Source organism: Eubalaena glacialis, chromosome 3, assembly GCF_028564815.1.
Source record: "Eubalaena glacialis isolate mEubGla1 chromosome 3, mEubGla1.1.hap2.+ XY, whole genome shotgun sequence".
Taxonomy (NCBI): Eukaryota; Metazoa; Chordata; class Mammalia; order Artiodactyla; family Balaenidae; genus Eubalaena; species Eubalaena glacialis.
The window spans coordinates 27134216-27155426 of record NC_083718.1 but is presented as its reverse complement, the minus strand read 5'-3'; the positions used below and the strand labels follow the sequence as shown (position 1 = coordinate 27155426).

Below are 21211 nucleotides of genomic sequence, written 5' to 3'. Positions count from 1 at the left end.
GCACCAGCACTGAGCACGTTGGTTCCTCCATGGCAACCCTGCCAGCGTTGTGTGTGTCCCCAGAGTGTAACACAATGCAATTGTATTTGCACTGTTCGGCCTAAGTACTATCAAATGATACTATTTACTCTTTCACTTCAAAGAGTTTTTATCAGTGCTTAGAGAGGAGTATCAAGAAAACAGCGTGAATTGCTGTAGAGAATTCTGACACTGTTCAGTGGCACTTTCTGATTTATGTTTCTGTGACTTTTGAAGTGAAATGTGATTTTGAGTAGTGGAGTTTAGGAATTGCTGCATCTGCTTGCCGTTTCTGCTTATCCAAATATACACACATTGATCTTTTCATACGCAAGGGTTAAATTAAACAAATACCCGCAGGAGTTGTAAAATTTTAAATGTGGAAAATTGCCACCAAGAGAATTGGTTTTATGAATCCCGAATTTATCTCAAGAATAATTAACTTGTAGATTGTTGTCAGTATGCCATTTTCGTAGTTTCATAATAAATCTGTCAGGACACCCCTAAAAATAAATCTCAGGGACTCTAAAAGCTTATTTCACTCTTGCATGCCATATCCTCCGATTTAACACTCTCTCCACTCACAGATTTATTTACTCTTGTGATTGTTTATCAATATTATTTGATTATCTACTACACTCAAGGAACTGTGTTAGGCACAGCAATAAAATAACAGGTACACGCTGTCCTTGTCCACATGGAGCTTACATTCTAATGGAGGGTACAGACGTTAACCACAAAATGCACGATTCATAATTTGTTTCCATTTGCGGTGAGTGCTACAGAGGAAGAGTGTGGGAAGCTGTAAGTCTGTATAACCAGACTAGACCAGCTGATACATTTTGAAGAACTTTGGTTCTTAAAGATATATTTTTGGCAATCCTAGTAAGTTGCAGCCTACCAATTTATTCTAGAACATTCTTGCGGACCTGTTCTTACACTAGCTTCTTTGTGTTGTTGAATGCTCCGTGTGTGCAAAGGTAAAGTAAAATATACTCTTTTCATGAAAGTGGAGGGAGGAAAGGAAATCTATAGGAAGAAGAAACAAATGTTGAAACTTAAATGCATCCATCATGTTTTGTGGAGTCATGTGACAAAGTAGATTTTTGGCTTTGTGGAAGCAGCCTGGAAAATTCATTCACAGTGCAATAGGAGGCAGCTTGATATATTTGGCAATTTTATTTATGTGATGAAATAAAAGTGATGCTGGGAAACTGATTATATTATCAGAGTGATGGCTCCAGAGGAAACGCTGGATCTGGGGAGCCTCAATGCTCTACACCAATTTAAAGTGATCCAGGCACATCTAGAGAAGAGCTGTCAGTCTTGGGGACAGTCACATGGGGTCACTTTAAGTGCACACATGAATTTGCCTGGAGTTTAAGATGTGATGTAGCACAGTGAAACATGACATTTGGTGCAGGGGAGAGCATAAGACTTAGCCAGAAACAAGGGTTGTTTGGATGACCTCACTGTTAGTAATGAGGTATGGGGCCAGAATTTTAACTACCAATCCTCTGCCTGTCTCTGGGAATAATAATTTTAGGGTTTTTTTCTTTTTTAAATATTGGTACCCTCAGGTAATATTTCCATTACACCTTTAAAGTTTGCAGCATTTTTTTTTTTTAAAGTTTGCAGCATTTTAACCAAACAAATGTTGTGTTCTCTCAAGCACCATGGATGGAGGCCCATGTAACTCCAACACAAGGTCTTTCTTCTTCCCTGAGCCAGATTTATGAGCAAACTGTGGACTTCCATAGCCCTCAGGCACAGAAGGAGTTAAGTTTCATTAGAACAAGAGAGGTCATTGTGACTCCAACATGTAGTTTGCCCTGAAGAGTAAGAGTCTGGAAGATAAAGGCATGTTTTTGAGAGGTAATTAGCAAAAATCATCTTTGTAATTCACTTAAGATGCTTAGCTGTATCTGGGGACTCTTTTCTTACATAGAGTATTACATGCTGTGAGGTGGTATTAAAAGTCTCCTCGGTAGGCATTTAAAAGTCAAAGGCAGAATAGTACATCCAGGAACCTTACAATTTTAGGGGGGATTTGGTTTTAGTTCTTTCTCTACCACTGATTTATTTTGTGACAGTGAGTAAATCAGTTTTCCTCTGTATTTTAACTTTCCCATTAATACACTAAGGAAAAAATGATTCAGACTCTAGAGGATCTTTTAAATGATTAGAATGTCAGAAAAATTATTTTAGATGAGGCTTGAAAAGTGCTTCCATTCTTTAGAGAAAGAGGTGAAGGTTTATCTTTTTTTTTTTTTTTTTGGCTGCACTGCGGAACTTCCCTGACCAGGGATCGAACCCGCCCCCCCTGCAGTGGAAGCATGGAGTCTTAACCACTGCACCACCAGGGAGGTCCAAGATGTAAAGGTTTATGATTATTAACTAGACAAGAGTCTATGGGATTTATGTTTTACAGAATTTAGGGCTTTTCTTGCAAAATATTATCCACTTTCAGTTTCTGATTTCATCAGTACATTTCCCAAATATCATTTTGCCATATGAATTCTCGCATCATGCCCACTGGTAGGTAGCCAGCGCTGTTGAATTCCCCCAGTTTTGTCTCTGAAACAGTTGGTTAAGGAGGGGAGGTAAAGTGCTGGCGGGCCCATGCAGGGGTGTCGGGCTGGTCCCAGGAGTTAGACAGTGGCTCTAGTGGCCTGAGGTGTGACCAGCCGGTTCTGAGCACTCTTAGTACTAGTCATGTGTCCACTGGAGAATGAGACTTCATGGCAGAAGGCTACACGGCTCGGAGGTTTCTAGCTTAGGTAACTGGGTGGGTGGGGTAATGTTAACTGAGGCAGGAAATGGGAGGAGATACAGATTTGGGGGGAGCTCATAGAGAAAGATGATAATGGATTTGGAAGAGATAGAGAATAAAGGCAGATTTAGGAATGAAACAGACTGAGGAATGTAGAAGGGACAACTGTGAGCTCACATAACTCTTAATGATGCTCTGGACCCAACCTTTCAAATAGCAACTCACCTGAGTGAGTCAAGATTTTTGCCTGGTGACAGACTGTAAACCATTTGGATTGACTTGTATTACTTCAGTCAGTAAAAAAAGTACTTATTGGGTTTATATCATTTCTTTTCTAGGGCTAGTAAGTGGAAGTGGTCAGATAAAAGGAAAGAATGTGGTTTTGTAAAGTGTTGGGGTTTTAAGTGAAATCAGTCCTTTTACCCATTGTAGTGTCCCACTGTGTAAATATAAAACCATTTCATATCCATTGGCCAGAGCATCTTTCCTGTTTTATACACAGTCAAGGCACGAAGCCAGAAATGGGGGCCAAGGAACGAATCTCCCATTTTGGGGCTATCCTAGATCACTTCGAGATCTGTTACAGAACTTTTGAATTGACAGTGTAAGCCCTATGAAACATCAGCCCCAAAGACCTCCCTGGGGTAAGTAGAAATGTTCCAGGTTGGCAAAAGGTTATCAGACCTCTATTCATTTCCATATCAATAAAAGAAAATCTTTTATTAAAAAAACAGTACAGAACTACATTCCTAGCTGAATTTTTCCCTGGTCACATATTCTGGGTCCATTTATGCCCCAGAAATATCAGGAAGATTAGCCAGACATACTGAGAAGAGTGGCCAGGAATCACAGAGATGAAAGAAAGGAATGTGTCAGGGGGTTTAAGAACACCAAACGTAGACTCTAAATAGCCAGGGCCCAAGTAAGTCTAGACTTGGGAATATATATATATATACATATATATGTATATGTATATATATATATTTTTTCCATATTTTTTCAGTTCCAAAACAGGGGTATGAAAAAATAACTCCATTTAAAAGCTCCCCTAGAAGCCAATGTAAGACTCTTTATAAATAGATACTGAATTTTAGGTACTTATTAATTATGAGAAAGTTCTATCGGAAATCTTTTTAAGAACACATGGCTGTTTTCAGAAAGCTTCATTTGAATCTTTCCATTTCGGAAATATTTTAGATAAGGGATCAGCTAATAGATAATATCGGTAATGAAAAAGTCCGGTAGCATTTATCATTAAAACATTTCTGAAACATTTTAGGTATTATAAAAACATTCCCAGTAGAGACATATGAGCAGTAATATCTTCTTTAAGGCTTAGTAAGCTATGGCATAATCGCATTTCATTCTACCAGACTTTTAATTGTGAACCAACAGGGTCAGTTTTTTTTTTTAATTAAAAAAAATTTTTTTATTGTATATATTTTTTTATTTTTGGCTGCTTTGGGTCTTCGTTGCTGAGCTCGGGCTTTCTCTAGTTGTGGCGAGAGGGGGCTACTCTTCGTTGCAGTGCCTGCTTTTCTCGTTGCAGTGGCTTCTCTTGTTGCGGAGCATGGGCTCTAGGTGCGCGGGCTTCAGTAGTTGTGGCACGTGGGCTCAGTAGTTGTGGCACATGGGCTTAGTTGCTCTGGGCGTGTGGGATTTTCCCAGACCAGGGCTCGAACCCATGTCCCCTGCACTGGCAGGCGGATTCTTAACCACTGCGCCACCAGAGAAGTCCCATGGTCAGTTTTTATAGTGATTTAATTCACTTTGTAAAAATCCCTGGCCTGTAGTAATTTCTTCCACACTCATTGCAGATAGTATTATTGCATTAGAAATGTGATTTTTAAATGGCTGAGCCTGGTAATTTGTCAGCATTTAGAAGGATTAAGTCAATAAAATAGGCCACATCAGTTGCTCTTTGGCATTATATCACAGATCAAACTGAACCATTCATCAGCTAATAATAATGGTGATGGTAATAACAATGATGATTATAAGTGGCTAACAATTATCATCCTTAGTATGTGCTAGGCACTGTACTAATATATACACACATACATACATACATACATACATTCATAAAATCTCATGTAGCAAAATGAAGATGAACCCGATTTCTTTTCTTTACCCTGGAATTCCAGGTGATTGATGTGGTTCACGTCACAAAAGGAAGTATGAGTAAAGATGCAAGGAACAGAGAAATCCAAGGATGCTTCTCCCCCTCCAAAGCCATTGAGGGTATTACACTATTGGTATAACTGCCTGAGTGGAGACCCTTGCTTGAGGGAGAGGGTTGTGGTTATTTTTCCTGGTAACTTCACTTTCAGGATGGGGGGAAAATATGTGACGTGGTCAGGACCCTGAGCTGAGTAATTTGCTTGGCTGGAATGTATTGGAGGGGGCAAAGGACCTTCCTTATATTTATATTCACTTGGCTGAGGCTGTTGTCAGCCCTTTCTGAAAAGCCCTGCCCGAGGGACCTGTGGGGACTGTCTGAGAGGACATGTTCTTTAGCTAGACCTTCTGTGCTGCATCAGCAGGGCTGCCAGACTCCACTCTGTTTCGTCCCCGCAGAGACTGGTGCAGAGACCACGTGCACGCTGGTGTCTGTGAGTGTTCCCAGTCTCTTTTCAGGAATACAAAACTAATTTCCTTTTTACCAGTATCTTGAGTCACAGGCTGATCATAAAATTCTTTCCTTTTTTAAAAAAAATCTCCTGTGTGGTCTTATTGTGGCAAAGAAGCACTGTTCAGAAAGGGCTCCCATAGATCTTTCAGACTCAAATGCACCAATCAGAAATATCTTAAACGTATATTTGTGTAGGTGCAAGAGGACTGGCAATACATCTCTATTCCTAAATTGCTTTTGAAATGTTAATCAGAATAGTGAATCAGTTCGTACTCATCATCCTGCTTCCCATTGCCTTTGGGATGCTCTAGAACCCATCTAAGAAAATTGGATTTTGAATTATGGTTAGAAAGGTTGTCTGTCCACTTTTTCCAGGTTTTAAAGGAATTCACCTGTGTTTTCTTTGAATCTTTGTAAGGTTTCCTTTCTAATAGTTAGATCTCTGATCCACTGGGAGATTATTTTGGTATATAATGAGAGATATAGATCAATTTTATCTTTTTCTAAATGTCTATCCAGTTGTCCCCAAACCTTTTATTAAAACATTCATCTTTCCCCCATTGATTTGAAATAACCATTATCATAAACCAGATTTTCAGTACTTGGGTCTACTTCTGGACCTTCTGTTATGTCCCATTTATCTGTCTTTTCATGTACCAATTCCATACTATTTTAGTTACAGAAGCTTTGGAGCATGTTTTAGTATTTGGTAATGTTAGCTCTCTCTCTTTCCCAAACAATGCCTTTCCTTTCTAGTAGTTTCCTGGTTATTCTTCCAGACTATTTTCCCATATGAACTTTAGAATCAACTTGCCTAACTCCATAAAATTTTTAAAAATTGGGACCATGTTAAATTTATACATTAACCTGGGGGATATTTGGCATCTTTATGATGTTGACTCCTTCCCAAGAACATGGAATGTCTTTCCATTTGAACACATCTACTTTTCAGCAATTTTAAAGGTTTTTCTCATAGAGGCTTTATTTCTTGTTAAGTTTATTTTTAGGTATTAAAAATACTTTTTGTTGCTATTATAAAGGAGCTCTTATCTTACATTATCTCTTATAATTGATAATTGTTAATATATAAGAAGGATATTATATATATCTTATATATATATATCTTATATATATCTTATATCCTATTATTAAATTCTATTACTGTATTCATTAGTTTTTAAATTGGTACTCTTGGATTTTCAAAAGGATTTATCTTCTACAAATAGAGATAGCATCTCTCCTCTCCTTTGCTAATTTTATTCCTCTAATAGTTTTCTCTTGTTTGTTACGTTGATTTATGCCTCCAACACAATGTTAAATGGTAATGTATGGTGGGCATATGTACAGTTTTTCTCACTAAGTAAGATCTTGGCTTTTGGACTGAGGTCTCTATATATTTTTAAAAGTTAAGGAAGTATCCATCAGTTCCTATTTTATTTACTGTTTTTCATCAGGAATGGGTGTTATATTTTGCCAATGTCTTTTCAGTATTTAGGAAGATGATCATATGATTTTTCTCCTTAGATCGATTAATATTGTGAATTATTATCATTGCTTTCCTAATAATGAACCATCCTTGCATTCCCATAATAAACCCTACTTGGTCACAATGTATTTTTTAAAATATGCTGCTGGATTCAGTTTGCTAATATTTTATTTATTGTTTTTGCTTTCATATTTGTAGGCCATAAGCATTTTTGATTCCCACTCATGTACCAGCTACGGTACTATGCCACATTATAACCAAGATATGAAAAAGAATAAAAATTCCTGCCCCGGAGCAACTCCCAGTCTAGTATTAGAGACAGACAAAGAACCAAAGAGTTAGGGTGCAGCATATTAAATGCTGGACCATGGGCTGTGGAGGCTGCTAGGAAGCAAAGAGAGGTGAGGCTTGAGCTGGCTTTGGAAGAGTGAGTAGGAGTTCAGCATGTGAGCATGGTGAATCACCCGCATTCCAGGCAGAGGGAATGGTGAGCATTAGGCACAAAGAGGTTATGCACACTTAGTATCCTGGGGGAACTGCAGTGGTGCGTTGCCGACATAGTGCAGTGTGTGCATGGGTGAGTGACAGGCTGGGGAGGTGGCAGGGAGAGGACGAAGGGCCTCGTAGGCTAAAAATCTGGATATTATCCTATAGGCTGGGCGGCCATTGAAGGGCTTTCAGGAAGGGAGTGAAGTGATCAGATATTCATTTAAGAAAGATTGCTCTGATAGGGAGAGAGAAACTGGATTCGAAGAGTGTTATCATGGAGTTCAGTGGAGAGGCCCCTCGCCGTGGCCTCAGTGAAAGATGGTGCAGACCTAACTAAGGCAGTAGTAGTGGGAATGAAGAGGCAGCCTGGCCCTGACAGATTTTGTACATAGAAAACCCATGGCGGATGGCAGCTGAGAAATGGGGCAGGAGTGAGAGGAGGAAGATTTCTGGCTAGGGCAAGTGTGAGGGTGGTGCAACTGTTAATTGAGATGGAGAATACAGGCAGAGAGGGGGATGTTGTTACGGTGGGTCTGATTTTCAAGGATGGGAGTGAATACTAAAATTGGTTTGGGTTCTCTAGAGCTTGAGGTGGAATGTTCCAGTGGGGTCCAGTGGGGCTCTAGAGTGGATTCAGAGCTGGAGCCATGGATCTGGGGAATGTCAGCATGAGGAAGGTGGTGGAATCCACAGATGAGGTGAGCCCTCCCCAGAGGATGTGTAGAGTGACAGACGGTGAAGTGTGGAGCTGTGGGACCCATTGACATTGAAGGGAGAGGCAGCCTGAGGAGCCAGGAAGACAATTCAAGCAGAGACCAGAAAAGGGGGAGGAAAATAAGAAAAAGTGGTATCATGGAAACGGAGGGAGGGGTGAGCTTGAGAAGGTAGGGGTGATGAAAGGTCAGATACCTTGGAGAGATCAAGGAGGTAAGGACTGAGGTTTCCACTGAATCAGTAAATAGGAGGTCACTGGGGATCTTTGTTAGAAGTTTCTGGCACCCTGGAGAAAGGCAGGCAATGACAGTGTGTCCAGGAGTGATGGAGAGGTGAGGACATCTGAGGCAGCTCAAAGTTGTTGAAGACACTGAGAGGTTAAGAGAGATTCATCTTCTGAGGCTCTTATGACCTTAAAACATGAAGATCTGGGGTCAACAACTTGGGTGCAAAACTAGGCTGCATCACCGAGTGTGTGACCTTGGGCGAGTCACTTAGCCTTTCTGAACCTGGTTATTCTCACCTTTACAATGGGGGTGGGCTTCCCTAGTGGTGAGTGGTTAAGAATCCGCCTGCCAATGCAGGGGACATGGGTTCGAGCCCTGGTCCGGGAAGATCCCACATGCCGCAGAGCAACTAAGCCTGTGCGCCACAACTCCTGAGCCTGCGAGCCACAACTACTGAGCCCGTGTGCCACAACTACTGAAGCCCATGCACCTAGAGCCCGTGCTCCGCAACAAGAGAAGCCACCGCCATGAGAAGCCCACGCACTGCAACGAAGAGTAGCCCCCGCTCGCTGCAACTAGAGAAAGCCCGCGCACAGCAATGAAGACCCATCGCAGCCAGAAATAAATAAATAAAATAAATTTATACAATGGGGGTAATGTTGGGGCCCTGCCAGGGTTGTTGTGAGGAGCTGGTGAAATTGTGAGATAATATCCAACCATCACTTTCTGTTTTATTCCAATGATGCCCCACAGGAAGTTGAATTTTATGAAAATTCCTTCCTTTCCTTCTCTCTCTCTCTTCCCTTCCTTTCTTCTTCTCTCTTCCTCTCTCCCTCTCTCTCTCTTTCTTTTTCCTTTTGCCAGTGATCTGACACCAAAACAGAAAAGCAGTTGTCAGAGAAGGTGGAACCATTAAGCTCATCTCCTTTCCCATTTCCTCACGTCCAAGTGAATAAAGCATCTCCTACTTATTTATTCATTTGTAGGGTGGCTCCACAGAACCAGGAGCACTCGGCTGATGAAAATAGCTATTCCTTTTAGTTGAGATGCCATGAATATGGATTGAGATTCTTTGTCACAGATGGAAATCCCCCCCTTAAGCCCTGCCCCTCTCAGAGGCCCCCCAGGGAGCACTGCAGACACCGAACTTTGCAGTTCCGCTCTGGTGAGTGCGGGAGAGCAGACGTCCCCCAGTGACTGCACATGCAGTGTGCGGATATGAGCGGCATTGGGAATTCGGGCTTATCTGCCTCCCGATCCAGTTTTATCTTTCTCAGACAGTTTTCTTTGCAGTTATACTTTGCTGATCCTATCGCATCGATTCCGCCCAGGCCCTGTGGAGAAGTCTGGAAATAAAGACACTCTCCCCGCACCAAGCGGTATTTCCTGCACATATCCCTGCTCTTGGAGCTGGAGCTGCCCTGGGTAGAGAGTGTTCTTGTAAACGCTTGTGTAGAAAGAGTCGATATCCTCATGCTGCTCTATAGGTGAACATTTCAGAAGGCTCTGGGGTAGAGTAAGTTCTTCTGATAAGCAGAACTATATCGAAATATATCTTAAGTGTTATAGAGTAACTTACAGCTGACGGGCTATTTTTATTCATCTTTTCTGCTGAATGGAGTTTAAGGTCGATGTTGTTGCTGGCCGCAAAAAGTGCTTGTTAAAAGTTTTAGTTCTCCACACAGCATGTTTTTAAGATCTTTGCTAGTTCTTACACACGAAATGTTTTTATTTTTAAAGCATGAACTGCAAATAATCAGTTTAAATCTACTTTGCCACCACAGGGGTGAAACATGTAAACGTTGAATAATTCTTTATCTAATCTGAGTGATGTCTGGGATTTGTAGTTGCTAACTAAGGATTTCTTCTAAGATAACATAGGAATTTATAGGGCTTGAGATTTTTCTGTGAAGGAATTCCATCTTTTTTTTTTTTTTAGATGTTAGCTATGAGTTTTTCTTTTTTTTTTAAAATTAATTAATTTATTTATTTATGGCTGTGTTGGGTCTTCGTTTCTGTGCAAGGGCTTTCTCTAGTTGCGGCAAGCGGGGGCCGCTCTTCATCGCGGTGCGCGGGCCTCTCACTATCGTGGCCTCTCTTGTTGCGGAGCACAGGCTCCAGACGCGCAGGCTCAGTAGTTGTGGCTCACGGGCCTAGTTGCTCCGCGGCATGTGGGATCTTCCCAGACCAGGGCTCGAACCCGTGTCCCCTGCATTAGCAGGCAGATTCTCAACCACTGCGCCACCAGGGAAGCCCGGAATGCCATCTTTTAATTAGCGGTGGTGAGCAGCTACACTTTCCCATGAAACGCGATCGTCTTATTTATAGTGGTTGCTTTCTTTAGAGTTGTAATCACTGCTTCCCTACTCCCTGCTCCATCTACCTGGTGGTTTCATGCAGCTGTAGGAGACTTACTTATTACCTGATTAGAAACCATCACCACCACCAACAACAGCCAAAAGCTATTGAGCTATCTAACCAAAGAATTATACAGAAAATATACAGTTGAATTCAGGCAGATGACTAGTAACTGCCATTATTTAATGAAAAATAATCACTTGCCTGGTTCGGTTGTGTGTCTTTTCGTAGAGGGATGTCTTGATCCTGAGCACGGCAGCTGAAGAGGTGGCCTTGAATGTCTTCCCTGTGGGCCCACAGCTGTGAACTGGAGCATCGCTTGTTTCCATCGAGCCAGGCGGTGTGGGGATAGAAGGGAGAGGAATAAGAGAGATGGCAGTAGGAGGAGGAAGGACAAGAGAGAGGGTGAGAGAAACAGAAATAAAAGAGTGGGTGGCTGGTAGGCATTGGAGGCTGTCTACAGTGCCAGATATTGAGTTGCAGTCCCGCCTCTGGCACTAATTAGAACCGTGGCTTTGGGCGAGTCACCTAGCCAGCTTGTGCTTTGTTCCTCTTTTGTAAACCGAGAGGAGGGAGTTGGTGGTCTCTAAACTCCTTCCAAGCCTGCAAGTCTTAAGGAGCCCAATCTTTGACCCCCAATTCTAGAGGGATGTGCTTGACAAAGTCTTAGATGGATTTCTGGCTGAACCTGGAGGCTGAAGCTGTTCCATGGGTTGGTACACCTGTGGGAATCCCACCCCCAGCCAGCCAAGGTGTGTCCACCCTTGTTTGCCATCCAGGTGAAGGTACTCACTGGCATTGCCATGGCTGATATTTCTGCCTTTGGAATTTGGATCATAAATTGACTCACAAGATTCTTCCTGTTTCTTAATGAAGCTGTTTACTGTCTTCTGTATTTGTAAGCAGAAATAAACTTGGGCAAACAAAAGGACAATGGATTTTACAAGAGCAATTTGGTAAGGGATGTTTGAGAAAAAGTATTGCCTTAGATATAAAGACTGCTTAGAGTTAGTCTTCCATTAAAAAAATCTGCCATATTCATTAGGAATTAGAAATAATTTGTGGGGAGTTCTCCCTGGATAGCAATGTAGAAACACCAGAACTCCAAACATTTTATTCATCATTCTTTAAAAAATTCTACATCATCTTAATTTTTTTGAAACCCGTTTTGCCCACTTTGCTTTCTCCTTCTCTTTTCTGCTCCTTCAAATATCTAGACAAGACCACAGTTACTTAGACCAGTACTTACACAGCCCACGCCCGTGACTTGGGTGTAATAATCCTCTCATTTGGATGCTGTGGTCTGCAAAGGAGATGGCAGGTAGCAGATGCTGAGTCAACGAGGCCCCTTCAGTTATTATCAATTTTATTTTTCATCTTTATCACTAGCCTAGGTTGCCTCTTTTTAAAAAAATTTAATTAATTAATTTATTTATTTTTGGCTGCGATGGGTCTTTGTTGCTGCATGAGGGCTTTCTCTAGTTGCGGTGAGCAGGGGTTACTCTTGGTTGCGGTGCGCAGGCTTCTCATTGCGGTGGCTTCTCTTGTTGCGGAGCACGGGCTCTAGGCGCGCGGGCTTCAGTAGTGTGACGCACGGGCTTCAGTAGTTGTGGCTCGTGGGCTCTAGAGCGCAGGCTCAGTAGCTGTGGCGCACGGGCTTAGTTGCTCCACGGCATGTGGGATCTTCCCAGACCAGGGCTCGGACCCGTGTCCCCTGCATTGGCAGGAGGATTCTTAACCACTGCGCCACCAGGGAAGTCCCCTAGGTTGCCTCTTTAAATTGTCTGCTTCCTGTGAAATGTTTCCCTAACTCTTCTTTCAACTACAATAATTTATATTTTTGTTGTAGTTGAAACGCAACTCAGGGAGCAAAGGTATTGAAAGCAGGCCTTCATTTGGCCTTTCCCAGCCCAGAGCACATTAGGACTTGGGGGCAGACACAGTGGGAGCAGCCGGAGGGCAGAGGAGCTGCAGGCATGCCCCTTGTTTGCCTCGGATGCCTGCAGGCACCCTAGGGGAGCACTGACAGAGCATCCTGCAGCCCAGCACACCCTCCACGTGTCTCCCTTGATTCTGTTCTCGGATCCTGTATCCTTTATTTCTCCTCTTGTTCTTTCCGCCTAAGTTTGCTCATGTAATTATTTGTAAAATTTCTAGGGAGAAGTCTTTCTAACGGGCTGTGCGTGTGTGCGTGCATGTGCACACTTGGCAGGAGCCCTGCAGGAAGCCTACAAGTTGATGACACAGTAGACATCCTGTCTCAGGTCTCAGACCTTGTTAGGCCGAAGCTTTTATTGGAGGTCAAGGCAGCTAATAAAGTGGGGTGTGCAATTAAAAGTGCATTCAGCACAGAAGGATGGCTAACTGTCTCTCAGGCTGGGAGTGCAGGGAGGGTTGACAGCTGTGAGTCTGCTAATGATGGCTTTACAAGCATATTTTGCAGCCAGGGTGGTAAATGTAATACAAAGGCACGGTTTTCATGTGCCTAATCAGCTCTCTGCTTCCTGTGAGAGGCATCCACTTGGGGAAGGAAGTTGCCGGTTGTGGGCATTTTTGTGGTGGTAGTTTGTGCTAATTGACTTTTTTAAATAGAGTACTTGCCATTATTAGTGATTCTTCATGGTGCCCCTTTATGGTGGTCAGGAAGGAGATTGCAGAATGATGGCAAAGGTTTAGGAGGCTGGCCCAGGGTCACCCAGAGAACCTCGGGCTCCTGACTCTCCATCAGGTTCTAATAGGATTTATTTATGCAGTTGTTTTGCCCATGTGGATCTCCTGGACTCTGAACCCTGGGAGTACAGTCATCCTGTCTTATTAATTTTACCCAGTAGACAGTAATTATTTTCTTGAATACATGAATTCTCCAAAAATTTCTGGTCTTTTGGAAAAAAATCTTACCACTGCTGTGTAAGGACAGCATCACTGGGGAGGAGGGAAGGTGACAGAGGAGGGGATGCAGGCAGTGTGTAGGGGGTGGGAGGTGATGCCTGGATTAGTCCCGGGAAGTGGCAGGATGCTGTCCCACTGCCATGGCCTCCTGTTCTCTAGAAGAGTGAAATCCACAGAGATCAGAGTGCTAGCAGCTTCTACATCTGAGTGGATCTCGGTCTGGGATTTATGGGTTGGCTAGTTTGGAGGGCCGTGAATATCTTGTTAGTTAACAAGTCCTTATTTTTGCTCAGTTTAATGTGGTTGCATTCACGTCTCGTCTGGCAGAATAAGAGAAGGTGGGAACACTCACTGGTCCCAGGTATTCAGGGAGGCAACTTATTAGTACCATCGGAACTAAACTGAGAGGGCCGCTCGAGGCTACTTCCCCAGACACTGGTCCCTCCGATTTAATCTCTTCCTTCATCTGATAATTGATACTGCTCAGTTGGTGCCGCACTGCCGCCGCTACTTGGTGAGATGGTGACACATGATCACATCCAGGATGGAGGAGGGTCTGGAATGATAAAGGAATCTCTCCCTTTAAAGGCTTAGAACTGCCTCAGTTTGACGTGAGAGGAGAAATGCAGTAGGTAAGAACCTGGTTTTCAGTCATTCAGTGCAGAGTAACAAGGAAGCAGGGTGGATTTTTGCATAGACATTAATGGTGTCCTGATAATTCTGGAAAGAAATGGAGTTGTGTTCATCACTGCATTTAAGGCACCCATTTTAGTATCTTTTTTAGTAGGATCATGGGCTTTCCAAACCCTCTTTATAATTCTCACATAGGGCAAAAGTCAATATAATATGTCAGTTTAAATGGATGCCATTATTTTTAACATTGCACACCTCCTGGAGGCTTCAGAATATCCTTTTTAATCATTAGCATTTTATAATCATAGAACAAGAGCATAGAAGGAACCTTAGAGGTTATGCAGCATTACATTACTTTTGTAATTAAAAGCCCGGAGCCAGACCATCTGGGTTTGAATCTTTGCTCTGTCATTTATCAGCTCTTGAACTTGAAGGACTTAACTGCTTTCTGCCTCGGTTTCCTCACTTATGTAATGGCGTTAATAATTGCTTCATAGAGAAGTGAATAGACATTTTTCCAAAGAGGACATACAAATGGCCAACAGGCACATGAAAAGATGCTCAACATTGCTAATCATCAGGGAAATGCAAGTGAAAGCCACAGTGAGATATCACCTCATCTGTCAGAATGGCTGTCATCAAAAAGAACATAAATAACAAATGTTGGTGAGGATGTGGAGAAAAGGGAACCCTCCTGCCCTGCTGATGGGAATATAAATTGGTGCAGCCACTGTGCAAAACAGTATGGAGGTTTCTCAAAAAACTAAAAATAGAGCTATCATATGATTCAGCAATTCTTCTCCTGGTACATTCCAGAAAAACCCAAATCACTAATTTGAAAAGATACATGCACCCCGGTGTTCATAGCAGCATTATTTACAAGAGCCAAGATACGGAAGCAACCTAAGTGTCCATCAGCAGATGAATGGATAAAGAAGATGTGGTACATATATGTGTGTGTATATGTATATATGTACACACACATATACAGACACACACACACACAATGGACTACTACTCAGCCATAAAACAGAATAAAATTTTGCCATTTGCAGCAACATGGATGGATTTGGAGGGCATTAGGCTAAGTGAAATAAGTCAGACAGATAAAGACAAATACTGTATGATATCACTTATGTGTGGAATCTAAAAAATACAACAAACTAGTGAATATAACAAAAAAGAACAGACTCACAGCTATAGAGAACAAACTAGTGGTTACCAGAAGGGAGAGGGATAGGAATAGTGGATTAAGGGGTACAGATTATTAGGTATAAAACAAACTACAAGGATATATTGTACAACAATATATAACCAATATTTTATAATAACTATAAATGGAGTATAACCTTTAAAAATTGTGAATCACTATATTGTACACCTGTAACATATAATATTGTACAGCAACTATACTTCAATAAAAAATGTATTTAAAAAAATAGAAAAATAAGATTAACCATCAAAAAAATTGCTTTGTAGGCATGTTTTGTTTGGTACATAGTAGGCATTCATTAAATGTAAGTATTCAAACTGCCATCTTAGAGAAGAGAAGAGTAAAACTTACATATCTAGATGGTGACCTCCTTTTCCAGGATTGATTCCACAAAATTAACATTCGGTTTATTCATTTTTCATTCTCTCATCATCCATCTCTCTATCCATCTATCCGTTCATCTGCCTGTCTAACATTTCTTTGGCCTTTACCATATAGGTATATGGTCCTGGACTCAGTGCTGAGGCTAGAACGATGATTAAGACACAGTCCTGCCCTTGCGTCTCTCACAGCCTGGTGGGTGGGGTGGGTATGGAAACGATGTGCTGAGTGTGGAGTTAGGGGCAGACAGGGAGCAGCCTCCACTGCTTCAGGCCACTGTGCGGGACTGTTGCCACTTCCTTTTCACAGCACCCCTTTAAGATGTGTCATGGCAGGATGTGGCGTGGAATGAGATGGTTTCCTAGAAGAGGTGACAGCTGAGTTGAGGCTAATAAGATGAGTAGGAATTGGTGAGCGAAAGAAAGCTGAAGAAGGTGAGGCATTCCAGGGGATCTCATGAAGAAAGAATAAACCTTGAGGGTCTGCCTGACCCCTGAGAAATGCAGTATTGGCAGACATAGTGTCCAAAAAGGGTAACCAACCACATTGCCTTCATAAGAGGTTAAATGACAACATTAGATTTATATACCAGTATTAACAGGTGATGATATCAGGTAATACATCAAGATAGCAGTATAACACCCACGTTCATTACAGCATTATTCACAATGGCAATCCAAGTGTCCATCAATGGATGAATAGACACACAAATGTGGTATAGACACACAGTGGAATATATATATATATATATTTTAAAATATTTATTTAATTTTGGCTGCATTGGGTCTTTGTTGCTGTACGCAGGCTTTCTCTAGTTGTGGCGAGCAGGGGCTACTCTTCGTTGGGGTGTGCGGGCTTCTCATTGCAGTGGCTTCTCTTGTTGTGGAACTCGGGCTCTAGGTGCACAGGCTTCAGTAGTTGTGGCGTGTGGGCTCAGTAGCTGTGGCTTGCGGGTTCTAGAGCGCAGGTTCAGTAGTTGTGGCGCACGGGCTTAGTTGCTCCCAGGCATGTGAGATCTTCCTGGACCAGGGCTTAAACCTGTGTCCCCCGCACCGGCAGGGGATTCTTAACCACTGCGCCACCAGGGAAGTCCCCACACAGTGGAATATTATTCAGCCTTAAAAAGGAAGGAAATTCTGACACATGCTACAACAGGGATGAGCCTTGAAGACGTTATGCTAAGTGAAGTAAGCTGGTCACAAAAGGACAAATTCCACTTATATGAGATACCTAGGGTTGTCAAGTTCATAGAGACAGAAGAGTGGTTGCCAGGGCCTGGTCGGGGGAGGGGGAGAATAGAAAGTTGTTGCTTAATGAATAAGGAGTTTCAGTTTGGGAAGATGAAAAAGTCCTGCAGGTGGATGGTGGTGATGATTGCACAACCGTGAAAATGTACTTGATGCCACTGAAAAATGCTTAAAATGATCAATTTTATGCATTGTGTACTACACACACACACACAGATAGCAGTACGAAGTGTGTCACAAAATAGTGTTTTGAGGGATGAGATATCCCTGTGGACTGCCTGAGCAGGGAGATTTCATCCAGTAAGGGCTCCTGAAGGGTAAACATGATAACATTTGTCGATCTAACACTGGATGCTTCTAAGCACGTTATGTGCAGTATCACATTGGATCCTCACAACCACCCCAGGACTGGGGTGCGGTTACTGTCCCCACTTTTACAGACGAGAAAACTCAGCGAGGTTAGGTATCTGGGTCAGCGTCCTCACCCCCTCTTTACCCCCTTCACGGTGAGCCCTATTAGAGCCCCTCAGGGGGAGAGGGGAAGGTATTGCAGAGGCGGGCCTGGTGAGTGGCCTGTGGAGGGATGCAGGAATACCCCTCACCCTTTCTCTCTTTTCTCTTACTTCCACTTACCTTCTGAGAAGGGGACTGGCCGTGGCCAGCCAGGAGCCTGACAGCTCCTTCGTCTGCATTTGATGTGGGAGGGCGTGTGTCACGGGCAGGACCCACGTTACCCTCTTCTGCAGGAACCAGCGCAAAGCAGTTGTTTTATTTGTGCCTGTAATCGTTTGAAAAGTTTTACGCGGGCAGTTATCATCACTGGGTAAACACATTAAGCTGGTAAAGAAATCTTTGTGAGGGCAGCACATTGAATGGTTCCCTGAATAATAGTTACTAATACGTTACTATAATTGCATTGTACATTTTGCAGTAAACTCCAAAAAAAATGACTTATTAGCTCTTGGGTACTTGACAGCAATATGTTCAATGGCAGCATCACTTTTCCAAATTTGCTAACACATTTTGTGTGTATTGCTTTTTTGGAGTTAGACCAAATGGACCCTTTTAAAGATCAGATGAGTTAATAAAACCTTATATTTATGTAGTTGCTTTCTTCAGGTGACTGTACTGGGCCATTGCCACTTTCCCCCTTCTTTCTCACAGCTTCCCTTTAAGGAATGTCATAGCTGGATGTAGGGTAGTCTGTCTTAAATTCATTTAATAGGCAAAAGAGAGACCAAGAAGCTTTTTTTTCCCCATCGATTCAACAACAGTTTATACAGCAGCTGCTCTGTGCCAGTCACTGTTCTAGGCCTTGGACTCTTGATCAACATCACCAGCGAGCTCAGGTCAGAGCCTAAGACTCCTGCCGTTTCTGGAGCAGTGCTGCTCGGAGTTTATGGGATTTCAGGGGTTATTGAAATACCTGCTTTTTTACAGGTATCAAAGTGTCTGACACTTTGCAGGTTGAGGAAAGGGAATTGTACCATAGCATAACATACCTGATGACTCTGGCCACAGATGAGGTGCCACAGCCATCAGACTGTAAAGCACCTAAGCTTTTCTTGCAAAGGGCCCTTCAAACCATTCTCATGGACTCTTGCTAATTGGGAGTTTCTTTTGGGGGCCCATTGCTCATTCCTTGCTGCCTTTCCTGGTTGAGGCTTCCCACAAGAATGAAAAGCTAGAACAGTGGCTTTTGTCTTAATCAAGGCCATAGATGGTACAGTAACTGCTTTCAGATGCTGCTGATGTGGCCCAGATTCAATATTGTGACCCAGAGGTGAAAGGCTACATATTCTATTACAGCTGGGAGCCAATCAGCCTCCAGACTCCAGTGCATTTCAGCAGAGAAAGGAAGCAGGATAGGGTGACATAACACACTAGACAGTGGCTAGAAATAGGTATGCGAAAATCAGGAATGGAGCTTCAATTTCTAGAAATGTTTTTGTAAAAGGCACCACCTATGTTAATGTTAATACAAAAATGCCAGTGATGTAATTCTATATTCCTGGAATGTAGGCTGCATATGGCTACAATCTATATTACATGTGAATGTATAGAGTGGGCATATATATGAATTACAAAGTACTGAGGTTCAGATCCCTTTTTTTTTTCTTTCCCTCCTACAGTTTTGAGAAAGGATGAAATCTTAGTTAACATTGTTTAGCTCTGAGTACAGTTCTGAAATAAGAGTCTTAGAAGGTTGAAACTCATTTCCTTTCCAAGTCTTAGGGTGCAGTGTTCAGGCTCATTCACTATGGGTGGCTAGTAGGTCACCTGTGCTATGAGCATGATTATGTTGGATGACTCAGCCGAGGTGGTGACATGAACACAGAGGCCTAGAACAGGGAAGTTGGAAGAGGGAAAGTGAATAGGAGGCAGGGCTGCCTTTTTATTTTGAGGTACTAGGTGATTCTCTTTACGAATGCCAGCCAAGGGCAAGTTTCCATCGGCTGAGATCCTTTGAGATTCCATCAAGTAAAGATTTGGGGAAAAAAAAGGTACAGGATGGGGTTTCCCTGGTGGCGCAGTGGTTAAGAATCCACCTGCCAATGCAGGGGACACGGGTTTGAGTCCTGGTCTGGGAAGATCCCACATGCCGCGGAGCAACTAAGCCTGTGCACTACAGCTACTGAGCCTGTGCTCTAGAGCCCGCGAGCCACAACTACTGAGCCCATGTGCCTAGAGACCATGCTCCGCAACAAGAGAAGCCACCACAATGAGAAGCCTGCTCACCGCAACGAAGAGTAGCCCCCGCTCGCCGCAACTAGAGAAAGCCCGCGCACAGCAACGAAGACCCAACGCAGCCAAAAATAAAATAAATAAAATAAATTTATTAAAAAAAAAAGGTACAGGAATTAGAAAATATAATTTTGTGGCAAAGTGTAGAAAGTCCAGCCATGATTTGAAAATAAGAGGCCATGATCCAAGTTCGAAGATCTCTTTTATTGTATTAATGTTTCCTCAAAAGCCTCTTTTTGTTTGTTCCACTTCTGATTGTTTTCTCTTCCTGTCTAGAGTTACAGGGAGAGCCGTAAGCATGGAAGCATGATTTTAAAGTGGTGAAATTTTATCCTGAGAAATTTTATCTCAGTGTTTATTCCCTGTGAGACATTGGCATTCTTTTTCAAAATATATTTGTTTGGGAGACTTCCCTGGTAGTCCAGTGGCTAAGACTCTGTGCTCCCAATGCAGGGCACCCGGCTTTGATCCCTGGTCAAGGAACTACATGCCACAACTAAGAGTTCGCATGCCACAACTAAAGATCCTCTATGCTGTAATGAAGATCCCACGCACCGCAAGGAAGATCCCGCGTGCCGCAAATAAGACCCGGTGCAACCAAATAAATAAATATTTTTTAAAAAGAAAAAAAAATTTGTTTGAGAAGAAATAGTTTCAGATCTATGAAGGTCATACCAGAATTTGCTAGTAAGTAGAGTATCATATTCTATGGAAAGGGACCAGAGAGTTCAGGAAAGATGCATCCTTTGGGTCTAGCATAAGATTTTGTCTCCTTCTCTTTCTGTGTCCCAGCTGGCATCCAGGATCCTCCTCCCCACTTTCTGCACGTGTTTGCTGTAGTTGGGCCTGTCTCCAGGAGGCAAAAACTCTGGGCCTGGTGTAGTCTGCACCCACCCCTGTTAATTTCCTTGATTAAGCTGTGTGCTTTTTTTTTTTTTTTAATTGCAGTATAGTTGATTTACAATGTTGTCTTAGTTTCTGGTGTACAGCAAACTGATTCAGATATATAGATATAGATATAGATATAGATATATATTCTTTTCCATTATGGTTTATTATAAGATGTTGAATGTAGTTCCCTGTGCTGTGGTAGGACCTTGCTGTTTATCGATTTCATGTATAGTAGTTTGTATCTTAAGCTGCACACTCTTGATGTGAGCCTGGCAGTTGAAGGCATAGGAGGCAGGGAAAGTCCTGACAGGTGTTGTATAACAAGTCATATGTTAGCTACTGCCCCCAAAGACACCAGATAGGCATGGGGGTCCAGTTCAGCTCTTTCATGCTCGACATAAGGGCTTTAGGGACACCTGGTATGTCAACTCATCCTTTAACTGTACCTTCAGCTGCAGTGGAACGAATATGGCTGACAGGATGGGCCAACAGTCCTCTGGGCCCTCTGGATTTCA

At 42.6% G+C, this 21211-nt stretch overlaps 1 protein-coding gene across 1 annotated transcript in view; it reads left to right on the top strand.

Annotated features, from left to right (window-relative positions):
- KIF26B (kinesin family member 26B) overlaps positions 1-21211 on the top strand; it is a 490689-nt gene that overhangs the window by 2693 nt on the left and 466785 nt on the right. The window lies entirely within an intron of this gene.